General features: G+C 51.3%; 1 long non-coding RNA gene across 1 annotated transcript; it reads left to right on the forward strand.

Moving 5' to 3' along the window:
• Nucleotides 1–1,838: 1,838 nt before the first annotated feature.
• Nucleotides 1,839–7,086, forward strand: LOC142910666 (uncharacterized). Its single transcript, XR_012933058.1, has 3 exons — nt 1,839–1,991; nt 3,502–3,546; nt 4,558–7,086. It is a non-coding gene; the product is annotated as an uncharacterized LOC142910666 (long non-coding RNA).
• Nucleotides 7,087–7,552: the final 466 nt, after the last annotated feature.

The raw sequence follows: 7,552 nt of genomic DNA on the forward strand, positions 1-7,552 counted from the left end.
GAATAAAGAACTAAGACTGTGAGAATGATAAGCAAATGACGGTAATGGACCTCCTTTTGGGGGCATTATTCCACTTCCTTTCCGGCTAACGTTTCACAAGAGCCCTCGTTGGGTGTGATTTTTCCACCGCACGGTTGATTGGGCCAGCTTAATCTGAGCCGGGCGATTCGTCCGCCGTCTTTGAAAGGCGCGGGGAGAGGCGGGGGGCACGGGACTCGCGCGAGCGTGAAGTGACCCCTTCCGTTTGTGCTCGGCAGACCACTGCGTCCACTATTACGACCTGCGCAACACCGAGCTGCCCGTCACGGTGTTCAAGGGCCACCGGAGAGCCGTCTCGTACGCCAAGTTCGTGAGCGGCGAGGAGATCGTCTCTGCGTGAGTAGCGCCCATTGAAAGGCGCGGCCGTTTAAAGTGGCAGGGGGCCGGATCAACTCGGAATGCCCACCCAATCACGCGCGGCTCGCCAGTTATGAAAGTTGTGCTTGAATAAAAGTTATTTTTTTTATTTAGAGCTTTCGTGACTGCAGCAATTCATATTCTTAGCTCTTTCGGCAAAGTCACCACGTTGAAGGGAAACAATAAAATAATAAAATATATAAAACAATAAAAATTCTCACGACGTTTCGACCATAACACCATAACACACCTGATGATGACCGTTTGTGTTATGGTCGAAACGTCGTGAGAGTTTTTATTGTTTTATATATATTTTATTATTTTATTGTTTACCTTCAACGTGGTGACTTTACAGAAAGAGCTAAGCATATAAAAAGTTATTTATTTCTGTGAAAGAAAAAATCTAAAATGGTTCGCTAAGAATTTTCTTTTCTCAAAATGTATTTACCTGCGGAGTCAAGAAACCGCGAAAGGCCGTCGAATTGAGCTTGTGCCGTGCCTTTTGCTGCTGCTGCGTGCGCCCTTGCGAGACTGGCCCTGTTTAATCGCCGGTGCCCGCGTCCGCTTACAAAATCGAGGGCCTCATTCGCTCACGTTGTTTCGTTCGGGGGCAGCTCGATAGACGGCCAGCTGAAGCTGTGGAGCGTGAACAAGCCCCGCTGCACGCGCTCCTTCAGAGGCCACGTCAACGAAAGGACCTTTGGGGGGCTGGCCACCAACGGGGACTACGTCGCTTGCTGTGAGCGCAGCCTCCGCACGCTGACCCCCACCCCCCCACCCACCCAACCCTTGCCTGCCCCCCCCACACCCCCTGCTTATCGCGTGCACAGATACACACACACACACGCGCGCGCGATCATGTTTCAATCGTGACAATCCCCCGATTTACCTCTGTCTTTATTTTTATTTTTTGTTTTGTTTTTGGGCCGAGCGGTGGTGGCGCTCGCCGTGGGGTTTGTCGCCTTTGAAGCCGGGCGAGGGCCCCCCCTCCAGGGGGGCGACCCCCCTAGGGGGGGGGGGGCCGTCGTGTCAACGGCGGCGTTTCCCGTGGTCAGCTTCGCGTGTTGGAGTCATCGTCGGGGAAAGCAGCGGTTGGGTCACTTTGCGCGCGGTCGAAATGTACCGAATTTTAAAAAAAATCGCCCACAAAATTGCCAATTTGAACGCTTGCGATGACGAACGGCCGCCTGCTGGAAAGCGTCGGCTAATTGATGCGCGCGGATGATTTCCCGGGACACGCGTTTGGCTCGCGTCTCGTCGGTTGCGCGTGGCGTGCGCGTGGTGGAGGCGGGCGGCGGCGGCGGCGGGGTGGATGATGGCATCGTTTTTGAACCGGTGATGCTTCGCCGGTCTCTCACGTGTCCCCCCCCCCCCCCCCTTCTGACCGTGCCGCCGGTCGCTCCGCTCTCTCTCTCTCTCCGCCCTCTCCGTACGCAGGGAGTGAGGACAACTCGCTGTACGTCTACTACAAGGGCCTCTCCGAGGTGTCGCTCACGTTCAAGTTCGACGTGGCGACGGGTGCGCTGGGGAAGGAGAGTGAAGGGGACGGGAGAGAGTTTGTGAGCGCCGTGTGCTGGCGGCTGCTGCCGGACGGGGTGAGCGCACGCCCTGCAGCCTGGCCCGCGGGCCCGGGCCGGTCGCCCGCCGCCCTTCACGCTTGCTCACTCGCTCGCTCCCTCACACGCGGATGCTCGCCCGTCTGATTCGCTCGCTCCCTCGGAGTTACTCAGCCGCAAAATTCCCCTCGGCCCCCCCGGGGGTCACCCGCCCCCGCAAGACGTACGTACGTATGCACGCTGAGCTTCTTTTGTACCGTACGTGGCCAACCGTGCTAATTGAAGGTGCGGAATCCACTCGCCGAAGGTTACTCGCCCACAAAATCCACTCGACCAAAGAGGGCCTTTTTTTAAGAGCAAGCGTGGAACCCTCACGGCTTCCTATATTCAGATTCCTCAAGCAACCCGGTGTTGTCCCGGGCGCGTGCACAACGGCATCCACACTCTTTGGTTCTATTCGGTAAAGTCACCACGTAGGTAAAAAATAAAACAACAAAAATCACGACGTTTCGGCCACAACACAAGAATATGAATAAGGCCACTTGTGTTGTGGCCGAAACGTCGTGAGAATTTTATTGTGTTATTTTATTTTATTATTTTATTCTCATTGTACGTGGTGGTGACTTTAACCGAAAGAACCAAAGAAGATGAATCCTTGCAGTCACGAAAGCTTCAAATGGAAATTTAAGAATGTTTTTGTTTTGCTGTTGTTCTTTCATCGCCACCTCGGAGAAGGACGACGCTCACCTCAACGGTCGGGGAATATTTAGGAGGCGAATCTCGGTTCCGCCGAGGAGGACGGAGCGGGTGGTGGTAGCGGGGGTCCGGGGTGGACAGAAGACTTCTCGCGTCATTGAACGTTTAATGTGCCAAGGGCGGCGTTGAGCCACCTGCTGGTGTTGCGAGTCTCCATGCTGCCCGCTGCGTATTGTTGGCTTGCTTCCCGGCGCGATTTCGGTGCCCGACGCGTCTGTCCCCGTGGGGTTAAGATTCAACGGCGGTTTACGTTGCTACTGCTGCCGCTGCTGCTGCTCTGCGCTGTAAATGAGCGGCTCACCGGTTACGTTGGATCTCCCGGCGTGACAGCTTGAAATGACGTGGCAGCAGCTATCTGGAATTTCAACCACCGCCTCCTCTGTCCACGCACACGACGGCGCGAATGGCTGCGCCGCGGTCGATGTACGATCGGCACGGTGGGCGTGGTGGGGGAAAGTGTGTCGGTGTTCCCAGCTCTTCGAAAGACATCTGGCCAGTGTGGAGGAGTAGGCCCAAATATTGCATCCTCTAGAGAGGACTGCCCGCACATTGCTAGTTGCGGCCCCTTGTCAGCAGTGGCACGGCTGGCTACGTGCGGAGCGAAATAAGTTAAACGTGCACACGCGTGCTAGCAATTGCGAAACTGCACCTTCACCTTTATACGTTATTCGTACGGAAAATAAAAAAGGTATACCGTTGGTTTGCATCGCTGTCGTGTGGCAGGATCAGTGTGGAAAAGTTCGAATTCGTGACGTTGCTATCGCTTTGCTTAAAGTGATTCTCGCCCTTGCAGGACTCCAATGTACTTGTAGCAGCCAACAATCAAGGAACCATCAAGGTAAGGGTACCGTGGCACTGACTGCAATTGCTTTTTTGAAGGGAAGGCGATGCGCCATGCACTATCTGTAAGATTGGTTGTGTTGGCGTGGTAGAATCGTTACTCGGTATAACCTTCGTGGGGAACTTTGTTCATTGCCTGTTGCTGATGATGAGATGTGCAGTGACCCGCTGATTTTATTTTTGTTTGCTCAATTGCGATCGCTCGTCCAGGTGTGTGTGTGTATGGTGGGGGAATGTTGGTGCGGTGATGTGTGCATTGTGCTGTGAGCCCATTGAGAGAGGTTCACTTCCCTGCCACGGCTCACGTCACAGACGAGTCGATGTATCAAACGTTAGCGGGCATCCTTCTAGGTCAAGCTACGCCTTAAATAAGTATGTCGTGTGGTGCGTGAACACCAGCATCGGGGAGACGAAATCATTCCGATCTTCGTAGTGGTCATATCTGCCTTTGATTTTTTGTCTTGTTGGCTTTAATCGGTGCTTATTCTTAGCTCTTTCGGTAAAGTCACCTTCAACGTGACTTTACCGAAAGAGCTAAGAATATGAATTACTGCAGTCACGAAAGCTTTAAATCAAAATTTAATAGGTGCTTGTTAACACTTGCTGCTACAATAACTAAAGGGTGGGATTTTCTTGTGTGTGTAAGTGTGGTTACTTGGGTAGCGGTGGTGTAGCTGTGCTCTGAATAACCGCAGGAGCCCCGGTTCGATTTCCGGCCACGGCCAACATCGGGGACGAGTGATATTGAACCGATTCAAGGAACCTCCCCTTGAGCTCGCCCGAGCTGAAATCACTGACTGCTGCGGTGTGTAAAACATCGGCACTGGGGAAGACAAAAGCAGGCCAGGGGTGTACCCCGGGGCCACATCGCCACCACCGCCACGGTGTGGCGGTCTCAATAGGCGCTCGCCAGTCGCGCTTCGCTTGTCCGTTGCTTGTACCCATCATCATCGTCATCATCGTCGTCATCGCCGTCTTTCACCACCAACCTCACTCTCTTTGTCCTCAGGTGCTGGAGCTGGTGTGAGGGGCCGCCCGCTGCAACGGCACTTTGCGCGGGGACCGGCCCGCGGTACCGTACGACGCACAACCCCGCCGTGGTTCTTTGGTTCTTTCGGTAAAGTCACCACCACGTAGAATGAGAATAAAATAATAAAATAAAATAACACAATAAAATTCTCACGACGTTTCGGCCACAACACAAGTGGCCTTCTTCAGGTGAAAGGAACAGACCTGTCGGGACGACACATTCATTGAAGCTCTGTCGTCCCGACAGGTTTGTTCCTTTCACCTGAAGAAGGCCGCTTGTGTTGTGGCCGAAACGTCGTGAGAATTTTATTGTGTTATTTTATTTGATCAATTTATTATTTTATTCTCATTCTACGTGGTGGTGACTTTACCGAAAGAACCAAGGAAGATGAATCCTTGCAGTCACGAAAGCTTCAAATTGAAACCCCTCCGCGGTCAGGCGGTGGGCACCGCCCACCGCCCGACCGCTCGACCACCGGCACAAACCAAGCCCCCCCCCCCGCCCCACCGCATCACACGAAGACGTTTCCGCGAAACACAGCGGGATCTCGCCCTAGACATTGGGACGTCGGTTTCTTTCCGTGTCGTGTCTACGCAGCTGACGTCTACAATGCGGTCAAGATGGACATTTTTATTGTAAACCACGGGTAAGCGGAAACGCAGAGGGCAGCGATGGACCGAGCGCTTTACGACGCAGCGAGCCCTCCGGACGGGCGCATGCCCCACAGAATCAGATTCCGATTTAAAGCTTTCGTGACTGCAAGGATTCATCTTCTTTGGTTCTCTCGGTAAAGTCACCACCACGTAGAATGAGAATAAAATAATAAATTGATAAAATAAAATAACACGATAAAATTCTCACGACGTTTCGGCCACAACACAAGCGGCCTTCATCAGGTGAAGGGACGAGACTGTATGGAGGACAGCGCTGGAGCGAACACAGCCACGCTCACCTGATGAAGGCCGCTTGTGTTGTGGCCGAAACGTCGTGAGAATTTTATTGTGTTATTTTATTTGATCAATTCTATTATTTTATTCTCATTCTACGTGGTGGTGACTTTAACCGAAAGAACCAAAGAAGAGAATCAGATTCATATTCTTAGTTCTTTCGGTAAAGTCACGTTGAAGGGAAACAACAAAATAATAAAATAAATAAGCGATCTTTTTTTATTTATATATATTTTATTATTTTGTTGTTTCCCTTCAACGTAACTTTACCGAAAGAACTAAGAATATGAATTACTGCAGTCACGAAAGCTTTAAATCAAAATAGAATCAGATTCGTTCATCAGGATGATTATTTATACACGGGAGGTATCCCATCGTTAATTTTTTGTTTTATATATATTTACAATTGTTAACAAATACGTAGAGTTTGATGAGACAAGTTGCCACTTACACGTGCCCGCGGCTTAATTTGTGTTTTCGATTCTATTTTGCCTTCTGAAAAAGAAATCTGCCCAACGAACCCCCCCAACAGGGAGTCCGTGCACCCCGGGTTAGGAGGCACTGCTGTGCACTGTAATTCCTGGTTTTACTCTATCATTCCGTACGATTGGCGCTGTGTCCGCATAAGTACATTAGACACACGCACGCACACACACCAATACGTGCGCTGTTTGAAATTGAAAATGTAATCGAGGCGGGTTTTTACATGTAAGTAAAAAAAAAGATACATTATTATTAGCATCAATGCAGATTAAAAAAAACACGTACGCACAGAATCTCTGTTCGAGTCGACATACGTGATCAAACACAAACTCGTCCGTCTGTCAGCTGGTCTAACGTGTCAGTGAGGAGGACCGGGTGTCGGTCACGCACACGAGAGTCGAGTCAGCCCTGGGGCGCCTCGCTCCCTGCCGCGAGCCACCATGGGGAGCCGTGGCATCGAGCGTGCGGCGTACGGGGGGGACCCGATGGCCCCTTGACCCCCGTACTCTTTGGTTCTATTCGGTAAAGTCACCACGTAGGTAAAAAAATAAAACAACAAAAATCACGACGTTTCGGCCATGATACAAGCGGCCTTCATCAGGTGAAGGGATCAGGCTGTCTCGAGGACAGCGCTGGAGTGGAACAGCCACGCTCAGACCGCGGACCTTTAAGCTTAAAGGTCCCTTCACCTGATGAAGGCCGCTTGTGGTGTTGTGGCCGAAACGTCGTGATTTTTGTTGTTTTATTTTTTGACCTACGTGGCTTTACCGAATAGAACCAAAGAGTATGGATCCTTGCAGTCACGAAAGCTTCAAATCTAGAATTCCTTGACCCGTATCGGTCAAAAATAACTTCCGTCACTGAAATACGACGCGACTCAAGATGCGTTAAACACGCCTTCCCCAAACTTCACAATGTTTTCAAAATCAAATAGTTTGGTGGTGGTGGTGGTGGAGGAGCCCACGTTGGCCTTTGGGCGCGTGTGCTTTCTCGGAGGCGCGTATTGAAGCAGACTCATCGCAACAAAGTGAACTTGGTTCTGTCTCTCACTGTTCAAATAAACCTACCATTAAAATTATGGACTGATCATTTCTTTGTCAGTGGGCAAACCTACAAAATCAGCAGGGCATCAAATACTTTTTTCCCTCACTGTATACACACACACATATACACACACATATATACACGGCTGGTTGGGTGGGTGAGTGGGGTGTTTGTTTTTGGCATCATCCGAGCAAGTGCTTTGGCGCGCGGCAGTCACACACACAAAAGACAAAAGATCCCCCGTGTAGCCTTAACAGACTGTAGGGGCAAGTGCTGTTAGCGAGCAGCACCTATGAAGACCGGCACGGCACACGAGGGGGTGGGTGGCCAGCACCACGCCCGACCGCCTTTGTCTTTCTCTCCGGGCGGCGCACGATTCTGCTCGCAGCTCCTCACTCACTCTCAGAACTCATCAATTGTATTCGCGCGGCTCTTAGCTTCTCGCATCTCTTATCGCTCATCGAAATCCTTGACTCTGCAAAGCGACTTAAACTATCAGG

The sequence above is a fragment of the Petromyzon marinus genome, unplaced genomic scaffold (genome assembly GCF_048934315.1).
Source record: "Petromyzon marinus isolate PM22_M1 ecotype Great Lakes invasive population unplaced genomic scaffold, UKy_Petmar_22M1.pri1.0 PM_G_Scaffold_15, whole genome shotgun sequence".
Taxonomy (NCBI): Eukaryota; Metazoa; Chordata; class Hyperoartia; order Petromyzontiformes; family Petromyzontidae; genus Petromyzon; species Petromyzon marinus.